The sequence below is a fragment of the Triticum aestivum genome, chromosome 3B (genome assembly GCF_018294505.1).
Source record: "Triticum aestivum cultivar Chinese Spring chromosome 3B, IWGSC CS RefSeq v2.1, whole genome shotgun sequence".
Lineage (NCBI taxonomy): Eukaryota > Viridiplantae > Streptophyta > Magnoliopsida > Poales > Poaceae > Triticum > Triticum aestivum.
Window position 1 is genome coordinate 354,504,085 of NC_057801.1, and position 18,298 is coordinate 354,522,382.

Genomic DNA, 18,298 nt, shown 5'->3' on the forward strand with positions numbered 1-18,298 from the left:
ATCACATTGAGTCTATAGGAAAAGCCAATACTATCAAGGAGGGATGAGGTGTTTCTTAATGAGTTTCTTGCTCCACAGTGCTTAGTGATATGCTCCAAAAACCTCAACTACTTTCTCATATCCACATATGACCTAAACCAACAGTCAAACTCGGCCCCAACGATTCTTTCTACCCGACGCCACCGAGTTCAGATGTCATAGCCACTGCCACAAACCCTAGGCAAATCGGCCTCACCGATAGGGATCTCGGTCTCACCGAGATGGGGTTGTAATCTCTCTGTTTCCCTTCGTAACGTTTCGGCGCCACCGAGAGGAGCGATCGGTCCCACCGAGATTGCAATGTAAACTCTCTGTTTCCTTTTTGTAACATTTTGGTCCCACCGAAATGAGCGAATCAGTCCCACCGAGTTGCATGTCGGTCCCACCAAAAATCCTAACGGTCACTAGATTTGCTGAATCGGTCTAACCGAGTTTACCAATTAGGTCCCACCGAGTTTGACGAGTTGTGTGCAACGGTTAGATTTTGTGTTGAGGCTATATATACCCCTCCACCTCCTCTTCATTCGTGGAGAGAGCCACCAGAACAAACCTACACTTCCAACTTGCTGTTTCTGAGAAGGAACCACCTACTCATGTGTTGAGGCCAAGATATTCCATTCCTACCATATGAATCTTGATCTCTAGCCTTCCCCGAGTTGCTTTCCACTCAAATCTTCTTTCCAACAAATCCAAATCCTGTGAGAGAGAGTTGAGTGTTGGGGAGACTATCATTTGAAGCACAAGAGCAAGGAGTTCATGATCAACACACCATTTCTTACTTCTTGGAGAGTGGCGTCTCCTAGATTGGCTAGGTGTCACTTGGGAGCCTCTGACAAGATTGTGGAGTTGAACCAATGAGTTTGTAAGGGCAAGGAGATCGCCTACTTCGTGAAGATCTACCGCTAGTGAGGCAAGTCCTTTGTGGGCGGCGGCCATGGTGGGATAGACAAGGTTGCTTCTTCGTGGACCCTTCGTGGGTGGAGCCCTCCGTGGACTCGCGCAACCGTTACCCTTCGTGGGTTGAAGTCTCCATCAACGTGGATGTACGATAGCACCACCTATCCGAACCACGGCTCAAAAATCACCGTGTCTCCAAATTGCGTTTGAATTCTCCAAACCATTCCCTTTACATTCTTGCAAGTTGCATGCTTTACTTTCCGCTGCTCATATACTCTTTGCATGCTTGCTTGAATTGTGTTAAGATTGCTTAACTTGTGCTAAGATAGCTAAAATCTGCCAAAGACTAAAATTGGGAAAAGGATAAGTTTTTATTTGGTCAAGTAGTCTAATCACCCCCCTCTAGACATACTTTCGATCCTACAAAGGCCTAGCAATACAAAAAAAGACACATCCGTGATATTTAGGTTCGAACGAATTTTTTTGTCATGCTTATGTCACTTCTGGGACGATAATTGTGACAAAACCCAGTATCATCATAGATGTGGTGGGCTACTACTTCTATGACAAAAAATCATGACAGAAAATGGGCTTTTCATCCTAGGCGGGCCGGAGATGCAGCTGCATGACATTCTTTTGGCCGTCCATGACAGAAAAAACCATGGTAGAAGCGAGGGCGAGGAAAATATCGAGGAGTTCCCGGTTATGGTGGGTGGTCGGGGGCCGAGCGATGCGCGTTTCTCTTGTACACGTATGCGCGTGGGTGCGAGGGATTGGGATCTAATTGAACCAGAGCGAGGCATTCGCCTAACTGAACCCGAGTGATTGCACTGCAGGCTACGCGTTACTGAACCCGAGTGATCGATCGATGGCTGTTAACTGAACCCGTTCGAGCGGTTCCTTCATTCGCTACTGCTGCTAACTGAAGTCGATTGAACATGTTGCCTTCTTCCCTTGATGAACAGTGAGCGTTGTTGGGGGGGTGGCGGGTTTGGATGAACAGCTTCCTGTGGGGGGTTGGATAAACAGGACCCCGTGGTGTTGCCGCTGGATGAACAGGACCCCTATCGATCGAGCCGGTTGGGCGTGGATGAACAGGACCCCGTTGAGGGCTGGATGAACAGGGGCCCGTGGAGGGAAGGTTGAATAGTAGCCAATGGAGGGATGGATGAACAGTAGCCGGTGGAGGGCTAGATGAACAGTAGCACGTGGAGGGGTGGTTGAACAGGACCCCATGGAGATGGCTGGTTGAACGGTAGCCGGTGGAGGAGCGGTGGAGGCTAGACGAACAGGAGCCCGTGGATGAAAAGTCACAGGTGGAGGCTGGAGGAGGTCGACAATGGATGAACAATAGCCCGTGGAGGCTGGAGGAGATCGACGGTGGTGATGAACAGTATCTCGTGGAGTCTCGTTTTGCGGTACACCACACCTCTCCCGATGAACAAGACCCCCATTTTGACCGTAGCACTCTAACACAAGTCCGTTTCCTCCGTTTGCGGTATGCCACACCCCTCCCGATCAATAGGACCCTGTTTCGACCGTAGGAGGTCCAACAGAAGTCTGTTTCCTCCGTTTTGCGGTACGCCAGACCCCTCCTGATGAACATGATCCCGTTTCAACCGTGGCCAGTCGAACACAAGGCCGTTTCCTCCGTTCTGCGATATGCCAGGCCTCGTTTCCATCGGTTGTTCTATCCAAGCTGGTTGGCTCCCGATGAACACGACATATTATGTTGCCTTCCCATGAACACGACGCGTTCTGTTGCCTCCAAATGAACGACGATGACACAGTTTCTCCGTTCCGACCCAGCCATGTACACGAGCCCTGGCCGTACGTATGCACGAGTAGGCATTCAAGACCCCGCCCGCATGTACGTTCGTGGCTGTATTTACTTTCTTGCACCCTGGCCGTTGTACGTACGTGTACATGCTACGTGTGCGCCTCTACAAGGACACGTGCGCACCTCTACTACGACACGTGTGCGCCTGTACGTCGACCAGTATGTACGTACACGTTCGCGACCAGAATAACAACGCTACGTACGCTTCGACCAGGTGGGTCCCGATTGTCAGGCACTTCCTTGCATGCGAAGATGTAGCTGGTGGGTTCCAGTAGTCAGGGGGAGAATCGTTTTTTGCCCGTAATATGGATGCACTTCCTTACGTGCAAAGATGTAGATGGTGGGTCCCAGCAGTCAGGGGTGAAACTTTTTTTTGCGAAATACGGTGGCCCATCCATGGGTCCCTGCTGTCAGGTGGAGGAATAATTGTTTTGCACGTAATAAGGAGGCACTTCCTTGCGGCTAACATGGACCCAGCTGTCAGCCTCTCCACGTACAATACTCTTCCGATGGAAGTCGTTCATTTACCACGTTGACCACGCCATGCCGATAGCACCAGGGCGGTGGACGACGACAAGGCCTAGGAAGGTGACGACGCGGAGCCGGGGAAGACACGGCAGTGGAAGCCCACGTGGAGAGGAGTATGAGGGTTCACTAGTTCGACTGTGGTGTGAGGCTGTCGTCGCCGCAAAATAGTAGGGGTGTGGGTGAGTTGAGGGATGGCCTGGCCAGCGGTGGGAGTAGTAGGGGGCGGTGAGGCCTCCGCGGCATCACAACTGGCCACGAGAAACAGGAGCACGCGGCACGACCGGCGCTGGTTGGGCGGCTGGAGCAAAAAGACCAGAGGTTGAAGAAGCACTACGGTCGTTGGATGGACATCGTATGGTCACTGGAGCTAGAATCGTTCATATTGACTAAGTTGACAAAGCCCTCCGTTCCCTTCAACTTAGTAGGCCTCAGCCTCCCACTATGGTGGGTCCCAGCTGGCAGGGGGGTATTCATTTTTTTGTGTGCAATAAGGAGGCACTTCTTTGCGAGCGAAGATATAACTGGTGGGTCCGACCTGTCAGTCGGGGGAATGTTCTTTTTTTCGCGAAATATAGAGGCCCTTCCGGTGGTCCTAGATGTCAGGTGGAGGAATCATTATTTTGCGTGTAATAAGGAGGCATTTTCTTGTGTGCGGTCATGGACCCAACTGTCAGCCTCTCCACGTACAGTCCACTTCCGATGGATGTCGTTCGTTGACCACACCTCGCCGAGAGCACTAGGGCGGTGGACAATGGCAAGGGATACAAAGGGAACGACATGGAGCCGGGGAAGACACGACAGTGGCTGCCCACGCGGTGGGGAGTACGACGGTTGACTAGTTCGGCTGCCATCACCGGAAAATAATAGGAGGTGTGGGTGAGTAGAGGGATAGACAGGACAGTTATGCGAGTATGGTGGGGCCGTGAGGCCTGCCCGGCAGCACAGCCGGCCACGGGAGGCAGGAGCAGGCGGTTCCGCCGGCACTGGTTTGTGCGGCAGGAGCAGGAAGATCAGAGACTGAAGAAGCACGATTGTCGTTAGATTGACATCTAACGACCTGACGCTGGTACAGTCGATTGTTGACTAAGTTTCTTTTATTGAGAAACCTTGTGTACAAATGAACTTAGTAGGCCCACAAGTCAGCCTCCAAATCTATGGCAGACAACATAGAGCCTATTTACTATTATTTTAATAATTTGCAGCCCATTTGCTAATCCTTAAGTAATTTATTACAGCCCATTTTCTGCCTAGGACCATGGTGAAAAAGTTCAACCTTATTTTGCATATTTCGGTGGAGTCTGAACTGTTGTAATCACGAAATGATAAACATTTTTTCAGAACTTATTGATTTGCCAAAAAAATTGTTTTGTTTTTGTAAGAAAATAATACGTGGGACAATTGAGATGGTTTAAGGGAAAACTAGTGGTAAAAAAATCAGCACTGGGAGGGAAAACAACAACAATAATAAGGATGTAAATATGAAAATGGAACTTTATGTATTTTCAATAATAATGATACGTGTATATGAACTAGTAAAACTATAGGTACAGATTAGAAAACAGATGTAGGACATGGCATTTCAAGAGGAAAATAGAACTGGGCGGTGTGTCTGATCCAGTAAAGAAACTGCCTGCGGATGTTGTAAGACGAAATATAATTAACGCTGGCGGGCCAGAGGCCAGTAGATACCTGCTGGATCTTTATGCCCCGTTGTCGTCATGGGCTGGGCCTGTTAAAAACAAAACCAAGCCTGGGCAGTCTACAACCCAGTTGAAACTTGCTCGACCTGAAAAAACAATATACCCGCTCAATAAACGAGAGAATTCTGCAAGTACAAACTGATAACTTGGATGCAACATGTATACTGTTTTTTCGTCATGATAATAAGTGCATGCACTTGTTTCAAAAAATTTGGAGAACTGGGAATTCGAACGACAGGTGCTTATGCTACCCATGAAATAAAAATCAGGTGCCTGAAAATTCATTTTGAAACAAATGATTCAGCTTTATATCCACGTCGACCCTCGGCATGATGGTTGAAAGCAAATGCCAAGTTCATACCAAAAGATCGTTAACAACAATACTAACTTGCGGACGACAAGGTAGTACAAGTACCAATTCCAAACTAACTTATAATCTTTTTACTCCTGGCCCTAGTGTTCGTCTGGTAGAAACTCTTACAGAGGACCAACTCCCACTCCTTCTCTTCCTCCAGGTCCCCGAGGTGGTAATGGTGCATCACCTAGTTGGTCCTCTGCTGGTCAAAGTTCTTGTTGGTGTGCAGCACCAGTACCTTTTTGCTGCCCGTCTGCCGGCCGTTGACCATCACCGGCAAGGTATTGCCGGTCTTGTGCCACATCGCGTGCATGCCGCACTCCGACTATATCTTGCGACGCGTCCACGTGCCACTTTTGAACGCCCTGGAATTGCGCTGCAAGAAATGCTTGCTTAGGCCACTCAGTGTGATACCTGCAGTATTATCGAATACAGGTTTTAGTGTACGTAGTTGGCATTTTCATAACATCTTTGGCATGTTACAATAACTTGTTTCACTTTTTATTAATTGTCAAATTGTAATTACTTCACTAGGTCCGCGTCTAAAAAGAAAAATAGAGCTATGAACAAAGGAATATGTTTGTGTAAGTAGATGGCCGATCGGTGTCTTACCTGTAAGTTTCTCAGGATGGATGTAGCATATGATGTGCTCGCTGTCGATGATTGGTATGAACAAATCGATGAGAGGGTGAGATCTTGCGATGTCAGCACTCACTTTGGCATCAAGGTGCTCGATCAACTCCTGATCCGTGGGATCGAACTTTACGCCAGCCGGCAGCACCGACCAATCCTTCTTGGACTTGCATCGGTTAATTCCAGTTAAATGGTACTCAATGTATGATCAATCAACTGTTTTAAGTGAATTATGAAAGATTTTGATAGATAAGTGGTACTCCAAATCTGAAGTCCAGAATACCCGAACACGCCGCCGGGATACTTGTCTCAGCTCACGTGCAGCATGTTGTCACGTCAATTCAATGTGTGGACATGATGAATATTTTGACCGACGTATACTAGTACTGCTATTGTACTACTTACTAGTCATATTTAGTGTCACATTTAAACAATAGGTTTAACTAACAAGTATGCACTACACGTTTGTCGAAACGAGTCATGTGATACGCCGTTGGAAAGCTACGGACAAGGCGCAACTTTCATATGTTGAAATATTTCTGAGATTCCTTACGGTTTTTAGTTAATTTTTAAAATCGTGCGACTGACGACGAGAGGCAGTGGCCATTTTGTCGCAAATTTTTTATGAACCGCTGGTCGGAATAATTCAAACCATACGCCATTGGAAAGATATCAATGAGACGCAACTTTTTCATGTAGAACACTCTCTCTAATTCCTTACGGTTTAAGAGCAGTTTTGATTTTACCAAAAAGCGGACACTTTATTTTTCGCGAGACCAAAATCGTCGTGTGTACTGCATCGGATAGAAGAATGCTCTGCTTTCGGACTAAAAACCGCACTGCAACAGACAGTCAAGTGAACTTCATAATTTCTTTTTTGTCGGACGTAGCTTTCTCGCACAAGTTTTTGTTGTCTTTTTCCAACTTTTTTTGAACGAGAGTGGACAGCAACAGTTCCCAAAGTGAACCGCAACATTACCAAAAGTGAACCTCATGAGCTTTTGTTGTCTTTTTTTCATACTTCTTACTTTTTACGTGTGTAGACCGGGCGAGTGGACCGTAGGGACCGAGAGAGTGAACTACATCTAATAAGAAGAGAGCTTATTTGAGATGTTTTGATTTTTGTTTTTCTAACAAAATGCGTCACAGAACAAAGTGAGCTTCATAATCTAACTTATGAGCTGCTTCAAGATGAGTAGTGAACCTCTTTGGTAACACATTTTTTTGAAAACACGTGAAACTATCGGAAACGTGTGTAATTCACAATCGAGGGAACTGAAGTACATGACTTTTTTTATGAGACGAGGTGAAGCGGACTGCACTGATTTTTCAAAATCATTTTTTAGTTTTCTTTGTTTATCACGTGAAAAAGTGAACTGCTCATCGGGTTCTTTACAGAATGAACCACATAGCATTTTACAGCGAGTTGCATCATGTACTGAACATTTTGTAGGAAATAACAAACAAACAAAAATACTACGGTAGCCGCACTGCAGTTTCCCTCAGTTAAACATCCAGGAGCTGGAATTGCCTTGTACAGAAAAACCCTCACAAAAAACAAAAACAAAAAGCAATCAGGTGGTGGGAACCTCCAGCGCAGCGAGTAGTTTACTCCACAATGAAAAATCTAACCACACGCAAGGGGTGATGTATTGGAGTCCCTTTCTTAGTGGAAAAAATATCAAAAATAAAAACAACCATGCGCCATCAAGTGCATAACAAAATATATGAGCCAACAGAACGACACTGGGCAGAGAACTGCTTACAATCTCCAGCTAAATCAACGAACAACAAAACTAAACTACACTGGGCAAAGAACTAAACTGACGAAGTTCTTCCTTCTCCTTTTCCCTGTGTTTATGCTCTCCTGCCAAAACCACAACAAAGCTGAATCACAAAAAAATAGGGACTGAACTTCAAGCATGTTAGTTTAGGGATTAATACAGAGAGAAAACTACAAGTAATCGGTGTGGTGGCATACTGCATATCACCTATGCGTGTCGTTGCCCTCCTCATGTTAGTGTACTGCAAGCACACGCACAACCATGGAGGCGCGTACACGGATCAAGGAGGATCCCTCGCGTGAATGAAGATGCAGAGGCGAGCGAGAGGCGTCGGCTAGTGGACCTAGCTTGGACACCGTGAGTTGTGGAGGGGGCGTCGCTGGCAAACTGCATGGGTGATGAGAGAGAGCTGCGGCGTCAACTGAAGTGCACTCCGACCGGATCCAGTGGGGTGACGGCCGTGGCTACCCCAACCTCCATGGTGGTCTTCAGCTGTGCTCGGAGCGACGCCATGGATCTCCGACGGATCCGGAGCTGCACTACATCACCACCGGGGGCCAAACTGCACACCCGAGAAGAAGTCCATGGCTGGATCTCGCCAGGATCCGATGATTTCCCGGGGCGCCTCCACAAGAGGTAGGCTTGGTGGGCCAGGTGACTTGCCGTAGGGGTAGGGGTAGGGGTAGGAGGTGTTGAAGGAGATGGAGGAGTCCGAGCTGGAGAGGTCGTCATCGTCGTCATGGGGGTAGGAGAAGGGTGCCCAGGAGATGAGCTGCCGCGACGGCCCTCCATCGTGGGGACTAGTGGAGGCTCGAGACCACCATGGGCCTTTGCCCTCCACCGATGAACTCCACCGAGATGCGCTGCTGTCCACCGAGATGAGCGCGGGGCGAAGCGGATCCCGCCGGATCCGACACTGCGAGGGGTGCGGTGGTGCTACAGGGGAGGGTGGAGGTGCAGTGGTGGCTGCGAGGGAGGCTGGCGGCACGGGCCATGAAGTGGCGGCCGAGGTGTGGTGTGGGGGTGACGACATGATGTGGTGGGGGAGGGGATGCATGGCAGCCGTCGGGCGTGGCTTGGGGCATGGCGGCAATGTGGGGTGGGGAAGGAGAGGCGCGGAGGCTGTATGGAGAGGAGACATGGCTTGGGGCATGGCGGTGATGTGGGGTGGGGAAGGAGAGGCGCGGAGGCCACATGGCTTCTGCACAACATCTCCATCATCATTATCAGTAGATCCTACGCAGCTGAGTTAGGATGCACTTGATCCCTGTCGGTGGAAACGACACCTATGGGATCACGGGAATCCCTACTACGGTTTCAGGGCGCGGGGTCGTGAGATGAGCGGGATCAGCAATCAGCACAAGCACACGGGTCGTTTACCCAGGTTCGGGCCGCGAGGATGCGTAATACCTTAGTCCTGCTTTCGTGTCTATTTGAGTTTTGTTGGAGTTCTTGAGCTGGCCACCATGAGTGTAACTTGTGCAAGGGTCCGAATCCCCCCCTCCTGGATGCCTCGGACCTCCTTTTATAGTCAAGGGGATCGCCACAGTGGCACACAGGAGGTGGCATCGGTGTTCAGTGGCTAAGCTTATCGCTTAGCCATTACGGGACAAGATGCATTAAATGCGCCTCTGAGGTGTCCCCTCGCTTTACCACCGCCTCGCCCTGCTTCGACACGCGTCCAGGCCAGCGGTGCGCATGGTGCCATGTAGGCTGGCAAGCTGCTAAGGTGGCGCGGTGGTAGGGCCTTCACGAAGATTTGCATGCCACCACATAGGCACTCGCTGAGTTGGCTTGGAAGCCTCACGTTGACACGCAGGTGCCTGCCTAGTTGGTGGGCTGGCGGCCCCATGGGAGTGTCGGTGGAACCTTGGAGGGTGTGGGCCTGGCTGTGGCTCCACAAATGTCCTCGGCAAGGGCCTTGCCGGGGCCCCAGCAAGGGTCTTGTTGTGGCGTCCTGGTCGTCCCCGGTGCCGGAGGTCTCCTGGATGCCCTCGATAAGGGTTTTACCGAGGCTCGTCGTCTTCTAATCCTCATCCAACTCTGCGTGCTTCTTGTCTTCACAAAGATCTGCATGCCTTCATGGAGGTGCCTCCTGAGCCTTGGTTCCAATGTGGTTGTCGGAAACCTTGGGCTCGAGGGTGGCGCGCTCCGTTGGCATCGGGCAAGCTGCCTCGGCAAGGTCCTTGCCAGGGCCGTGGAGGCCGCCCCGACAAGGGTCTTGCCGGGGGAACCCACCTCACCCTCTTGCTCTTCGTGTCTCTGACTTGGCGCTGCTTTGACTGTCTTGCATCTTTGACTCATCCCTCTGCCCTGCTAAAGCGTGGCCATGGGCGCGGCTATGACTGCCCGTGCACAAGTAAGGGGTACAAAGGAGTGCCCCTATTTTCGTACATCGACAGGAGCCCCCGGGCCTGGGCCACAGATAAGCACAACGCGTTGTTGGGCTAGGCCCAAAAACGGTGCGCGGGCAGGCGGGGCGGCTTTTACCGCAGTAACTTTTTTCGTCCACTGTGCTTCCCCACGACCCGCGTTGAATGTGTGATGTGGGGGTCGAGTGTGACGTGGGGGGCATGCGTGGGGCGATTGCTGTAGGCATGCGTCACGTTGTAATAAATGGTAAAGAGGCGGCCCGCACCTTCCCCATAAAAAGGAATAACCGTGGGTGCGCAACTCATTTACCCTCTACGCTTTCCCCAATCTCGGCATCACCGTCTCGATCTTCTTCCTCCTCGAGCTTTCGCTCCTGCTGCGCCCCCCACTGCTTTCGACCCCTCGCCCTCTTCCCGGTCGCCATGGCGCCTAAATCTGGCAAGGGCAAGGGCGCAGCCAAGGACACAAAGGGGAAGGAGATGCCGGAGAGCGAGGCGATGGCGCGGCGGGCGCAGTTCGCCTACTTCATCCCGTCGTTAATCGATGTTTTCAACCTCAAGGACTTCTTTAGGCCTTTGTGGGGGGCAGAGACGGTGGGGCATCCTGCCACGTGCGTCATCCCCACTGATTGCAACAAGGGCGGCCCAAAACGGTATCCATTCTTCGTGACTTCTTCTTCTACGGGCTCTGCCCCCTTTCTCTGATTTCTTCAACAATGTCATGCGCACTTTTGGCTTCCATCTGTTGGATCTCACGCCGAATGCCGTGGCATCCTTGGTGTGCTTTGCTCACCTCTGTGAGGGCTTCACCGGGGTGTTTCCCAGCACGGCGCTTTTCCGCCACTACTTCTCCCCCCGCATCCAACCCGGGGGCGCCCTTACTAGGAGTGTCGCCTGGATCCCGAGGGCCCAGGGGAAAAGCGCATACCCAGAGGGTGCCGTGAAGGAGAGGTGGGAGGAGTGGCGAGGCCGATGGTGCTGGATCATGGAGGAGAACCCACCGGAGTTCTGTCGGGGTGTTCATCGGGAGCCACCGACCCATGGCGCGGACTGGAGAAACCTCGATGCCGATAACAAGAAGTTTTCGATCGCCACCACTAGGATTCGTCGCCTCCCTGAGGCCGGGCTCACCCTCGAGATGATCGGGGCAGATTTCATCCGCTGCCGAATCGCTCCGCTGCACAAAAAGGGGAGGCTGGCCTGGGATTTCAGGAACGCGGCCAACATCATGAGGCTCCGCACCGGCCTAAAGCACAACCTCATGGTGATGGGGTACTCCTGGTATTGCCGGAGGCTATTCCAGCTCGACATGTTCGCCGACGGCAGGGTGGAGAGGACAGGCAAGGCCGTGAAGTCCAGCAAGGCCATCAAGGGGCCCTTGTTCGGGCTGCGCCGGGAGTGGTCCCGCTGAGCAACAACTCCCGGCAGGCCGACATCCTTGCCATGATGCCGGTCTTCAATGCGCACGGTATTGACCCAGCTTGGGTCGAGCACCCGGCATGCGAGGTGCAGGAGTTCTTCGACAACTTGGTCGAAGTTCTCGATGATAACGAGCCGTTGCTCATCCAGGACACCACCCAGGAGGAGCTGAACTACATCGCCGCCAGAGTGGCAGAGGCGGAGCTTGCCAGGGCGGGCGGCGACGCTGGCGGTGTGGAGAACGAGGCCACTGTGGCCGCAGAAGAGAAGGAGCTCACCCAGTGGGCGAAGTCCGCTAGGGAGGCGGGCGGCGTCAGCACCGAGGCCTCCCTTGTCGAGGACGTGGTCGAGGAATAGTTGGATGAGGATGCCAAGGCCAGCGACCCCTCGGCCATGAAGAAAGGACGCACCCTGCGCCGGGCCAGCTCTGGCAAGCCGGTCCGACGCGGCAGGGCCGAGCTGCGGTAAGGGGTTCAGGTGGAAGCTGCGCGCCTGACAAGGGCCGCAGTGGCGAAGAAGAAGGCCGCGGTGGCAAAGAAGAAGACGACCACCTCTTCTTCATCCAAATGCTACCGGACTCCATCGCCTCCCCCTCCTCCTGCAAACGCCGGCACGAAGGTCACCCTCGACTTTTCGTCCCTCGGCCCGAGGAGGAAGAGGAAGGCAGCAGAAGAGGAGGTGGAGGACGAGTAAGCATTCCGCCCCTCGTCGTTCCCATCCTCTCCAATTGTGCCGCCTTCCTTGATTCATTTTTGTCTTCGCGGGGAAATGGAGACGCTGGCCCTACGGGCGGTGAAGAAGGCCAAGGCCTTGACGGGGAGCCAGCCCCCAGTGGGTACCTCAAAGGCGCCGTTGGTGGTGGTGAGCGGTCCGGACAGCAGCCCGCGGCACAACCCCCGGCTCATCCCCCAGCGTGTGTTCACCACTTACTCCCCATCAACGTGCATCGGGGTGTGAGTTTTTGGTACTGACCTTTCCATGGCTGCAGGAGGAGGGCAGCAGTAGGAGGAGCCACCAAGGGCCGCCCCCACCACGCCGCCCCCATCGACCACACCGCACCGAGGGGTGTCTCTGGCAAGGGCGCCAGACACTGAGCTCATGCGCATGGAGGAGGAGGAGGTAGACTTGGGCACTGGTGGCCCCGTCCCGGCAACAGATGTTGGCGGGGAGAGAGCCACTTCTTCTAAGCCCGGCACAGGTGAGTCGTATGATTTCCCTTACTCTTCTTCTTTTTTTGAACCTTGATCTTGGCCTCGCCTCATCCTCCCTTTTGGCATCTAGATCCTCCCTTGGCGGACCAAGGGGTCATCAACACCGTGATCACGGAGGTCGCCAAGGACGCCGAGGTTGAGGCCGACAAGATCGCCACCGAGGAAGCCGCCAAGACCATGGCCGAGGATGCCGCCAAGGGGCTTGCCTGAGAGACCGGCGAGGTTACCGCCGAGGAGGCCGACAAGGGCGCTGCCGGGGAGGAGGTGGTTGATGACCAATCCTCCTCGTCCTCTACCTCTGGCTCAGGCAAGTATCTAAAGGTGGGCGACGACTTGTTCGTCCACCTCCCAGGGACGGCGAGCACCAGGGCGCCGGCCGAGGGGGAGGTGTTCGATGACGAAGTGCTCGCCGCCATCGGGCTACAGGTCGTCGAGGAACCGAGCGCCAGTGGCGGTGGCACCCAGGAGGAGCAGCTTGTTTGGGCCATGGGCGCCAGCTTCTGGAAGCTGCAGGTCCATCGCGCCCGCCTGGACAAGGCGAAGTCCAGGGAGGTGATGGCGGGCAAGGCGGAGGCAGGCCTCAGGGAGCATGTCGCCAAGGCACAGGCCTAGTTCCGCCAGGCCCACGAGGAGCTGAAGGCTGCCCAAGGCCAGCTGACGGAGCGTGAGCTGGAGCTTCTCCTGAAGCAGGCCGACATCGAGAAAGCCCAGGAGGCAGCGAGGGAAGAGGCCTCCAAGCCCGAGGCCGCTCGGTCACACTGCCAGGCCAAGCTGGACTCTCAGGAGGAGGACTCGTCGCCCGTGAGGCGGCGCTTGCCACCACACTCCGTGGCAAGGACGAGAAGGTCGAGAAGCTTGCCACGGCACAGACCTGGGAGCTGGAGCAGAAGCACAAGGAAGCGCTTGATGCCAAAGCTCTGGCCCACGGCGACAAGGTGAAGGAGCTAGAGGTGAAGCGGGATGGCCTGAAGAACGAGACCGAGGAGCTGGCAAAGGAGAAGGACATGGTTGACTGCGCCCTGACTGTGACGCAAGCCGACGTCCTTGCCAAGGCCGAGCAACTCTCCTGCGCCAACGACTCCATCAAGGACCTAAAGCTGAAGCTGGAGGGCCTTGAGGGGATGCTGTCGGAGGTCAGGACCCGGGAGGGAACCCTGACCAAGAGCCTGGCGGAGGAGAGGCAGCTGCGGAAGAACGACGCCGCCAACCACGAGGATTTCATGAAGGGCGAGAACCTCTGGATCAGCCGCCTAGCCAACATCGCCAACAGGATCACCAAGCAACTGGCCGACATGGGGATGCCGGACGTGAGGTACGCCCCGGAGGCGAATGTGAGCCCCAACGCCAAGCTGACCCTGTTCTTTGAGGGCGTTCTTGGAGCCTTGGAATGATTCAACTCCAACTGGGCGAGCTCCCTAGCCAGCGAGGCCCAAATACTTTGTCGGGGCGCCATGACCAAGGTCTTCACCAAGCTGGCATACTGGAATCCCAACCTTGACTTCGACGCCGCGCTGGATAGCTTGCCGAGTGATGCAGACCTCATGGTGCTCGAGGAATGTATCGAGCCCATCATCAGCCGCGTTGGCGGAATTCAGAGGGTACAGGGCCAGTGCCAGGATGAGGCACCCCGTTTCTTGTTGCCGCTGCAGGTTCACGACCAAGAGAATTCATATCTTTAGTTAGAACCGCAACAACAATTGATGTAATATAACCCTGCAGTACTTTTGAAATGATACATGTTATTTACCTGTTCAACCTCTCCTTGTATGTCTACCCTACGCCAATAGGGCAGGCTTGCCGGCACGTAAACCCAAACCGCAGCGCTTTGAAGGACATAACATATCCTTTAGCGACCGATAGGGTGTGCTTGCTGCCGTGCGAACCATCGCACCGTTCTCAGCGCGACCGCTCGAACTGCCGAGCGGACTCGAGACAGAGCGAGACCATTGCCAATAACGGAAGGCCACCCTGCCGTTCTCGACGGAACCGCTCGATCTGTTGAGCGGACTCGAAATAGACCAAGGGTGTCACCAATAATGGAAGGGCCCCACTGCGTGCAGGTTTCTCATACAAAGGAAAGATCTCCGTGGAGGATAACCTTATAAAAAGGAATTACTCGGAGTTTTTGCATGACTTAGCTTTCTTGTCGCCGCGCGAACGCTTGCTGCATCTGCTGACAGTGCTGCTCGCTTGGTCGCCTTCTTCCTTGGAAGCCATGGCGACAGAGAACTTGGAAGCCATGGCGACAGAGAACTGCTGGGCTGACGACCAAACTAGATTCTCACAACATTCCGCCCCTACCTGGCGCGCCAAAGATGTCGGTGGAAATGACACCTATGGGATCACGGGAATCCCTACTACGGTTGCGGGGCGCGGGGTCGTGAGAAGAGCGGGATCAGCAATCAGCACAAGCACGCGGGTCATTTACCCAGGTTCGGGCCGCGAGGATGCGTAATACCCTAGTCCTGCTTTCGTGTCCATTTGAGTGTTCTTGGAGTTCTTGAGCTAGCTACCATGAGTGTAACTTGTCCAAGGGGCCGAATCCCCCCTCCTTGATGCGTCGGGCCTCCATTTATAGTCAAGGGGATTGCCATAGTGGTACACAGGAGGTGGCATCGGTGTTTAGTGGCTAAGCTTATTGCTTAGCCATTACGGGAGAAGACGCATTAAATGCGCCTCTGAGGTGTCCCCTCGCTTTACCGCCGCCTCGCCCTACTTCGACATGCGTCCAGGCCAGCGATGCGCATGGTGCCATGTAGGCTGGCAAGCTGCTGAGGTGGCGCGGTGGTAGGGACTTCACGAAGATTTGCATGCCACCATGTAGGCGCTCGCTGAGTTGGCTTGGAAGCCTCACGTCGACACACAGGTGCCTGCCTAGATTCGTGGGCTAGCAGCTGCATGGGAGTGGCGGTGGAACCTTGGCGAGTGTAGGCTTGGCTGTGGCTCCGCGGATGTCCTTGGCAAGGGCCTTGCCGGGGCCCCGGCAAGGGTCTTGTCGTGGCGTCGTGGTCGTCCCCGGCAAGGATCTTGCCGAAGGTCTCATGGATGCGCTCGACAATGGTTTTCGCAAGGCTCATCGTCTTCTAATCCTTATCCAACTCTGTGTGCTTCTTGTCTTCACAAAGATCTGCATGCCATTGTGGAGGTGCCTCCCGAGCCTTGGTTCCGATGTGGTTGTCGGAAACCTTGGGCTCGAGGGTGGCGCGCTCCGCTGGCATCAGGCAAGCTACCCCGGCAAGGTCCTTGCCGGGGCCGTGGAGGACGCCTCGGCAAGGGTCTTGCCGGGGGAACCAACCTCGCCCTCTTGCTCTTCGTGTCTCTATCTTGGCACTGCTTTGACTGTCTTGCGGCTTTGACTCCTCCCTCTGCCCTGCTAAGCGTGGTCGTGGGTGCGGCTCTGACTGCCCGTACACAAGTAAGGGGTACAAAAGAGTGCCCCTACTTTAGTACACCGACAATCCGAGAAAGGTATCTATCCTTCAAACCAGAGGAGTGCTTCAAACTAACAACAATACATAATATCCAACAAAAGAGGATTGTCCTGCACCAGTCGAATACATGGCTCAGTCCAGATATCAGTACGAATCAAGTTGTGCATATTTGTTGTTGTCATGAACCACATCGCCGCATGTCGGGTTTGCAAAAGCCATCCATCACATGGAAGCTTGATGCCTTTCACACACTAAAGATTATCTGGCAACAATCTGTGTCGACGAATCTCTGGATATGGTGATTCATGAAACCCATGGTATGATGTGTAAACACAGTCCCCCGTGGCAAATGGAAGTTGCATAGCACGGTAATCATCGCTGGTGATATGATCGATGATTGGTTGGATGATCGGAAAATTTATCCCGAGGAACATGGAGTAGTTGCCGAGGCTGTAAATCCGCCTCCAGTTGAATACGCCTGGCCCAACAGAGCTGGGATCTTTCTCAAACACGAAGCAGCCATATCCATCAATGTCACCAATGCCCCAGGCATTGCGCTGCATGTGGTTTGATGTAATGGTTGGTCAATCTGGTATGTGCGAATGAGCATCAAATGACCGCCGTCAGCTGAACGAGCGATAAACCACCACCCATCGGCTGGTATGATTCCAGGTCCTGGAATCATGAAGGCCAGCGCATTTGCGTCTGCTGCAACAATTCAAACTGGAGACCAAATGGACAAAAATAAACAATCATGCTTAGAGTGTGTGTGGAATTAAGATTATTATAATAGTGACACATATCATAGACAGAGAATTGCAATGCCGTGGTCATAATCATACCCCAAATTAAAAAATAAGCCAATGGCTTTCATATTCTAGAAATATGTCATGGTTCAAACATCATGTAACAATGAGAGGAAGACAGCTATGACAGGGCCTACTCATATTCTACCGTAGCACTTACTACTGTTCTCATATCAACTCTAAGCAATAACAGGCGTTGTTATAAAAATCTTGGAAATGAGAGTAACATATAGAAATCATGAGGTTATGCTCATAATATCTATTCTAACAATCATTAGATGCCAATTGTTCTCATATCAACTCTAACAATAATATGTGTGATCATAAAAATCTAGGAAATGAGAGGAACATATAGCAATGATGTGGTTATAGACATACTATCAATTCTAAATTTGTAACAATGAACAGGCAGTCGTATTCATAAGGTAAAGATGAGATGAGATAGAACAATTACACGACGATAGATTCCACCAGTATAGGCAGCCAATCTGTGTGTCGACCGCGTAAACAATGCCATCATGCACTATAGCATTAGACAGAAATGTTGCCTTGACAGGACTGACGATGAGCCATAACCATGTATGGCGACCGGATTCCAGATAGACTAATCCCATGTTGAACAAGGCAATGAGATTGTAATCCATGTAGTCTTTTGATGGTGTGGGCACTTCACAGATTACAACTTTCAGCCAACAGAGGTCGAGCCAAAAGCTTGACACGTGTCGTGCGTAGTAGGAAGGAGTGTCCGGCGGGCCACGAGGCTCGATGGCGGAGGTATCCAACGATGCAAGGGTGATATCTCTCTGGGTGTAGACATCCACGAGACGCCACGGACTACCGGATTGGTGGATGAGGACGATCCAGTTCGCCTTCATGCCCGCCCAGTAGTGGCCGCACATGAAGGACAGGTGGACGGGTAGTGGTAGCATGTCGAGGGGCACCACGGCAACCTCTGTAGGATTGTCAAGTCGGTGTCTGGGCCACCTGCGAGGATCGGGCATCAGCTAGCAGGATGTCTTCAAAAGAGTCGGCCGGTTGCAGACGAGTAGAAGGTACAAAGACACCGAGCATGTGGCCAGACGGACGGTGCTGAGTAGGTCCATATGATTATAGATCTGCTCCAAGAGAACATTGGGGAGGGAATTCCAATCATGGCTCCGCGTGTCAGTCGGTTCTGCCATTGGGGTTTTCGGTGCCTGCGAGCCACCGGGGAAGTGGATAGCAGTGAGCGGGGGGATGTGGTACCGCGAGCTACCAAGGAAGATGGCGCGGGCGGGCGAGTA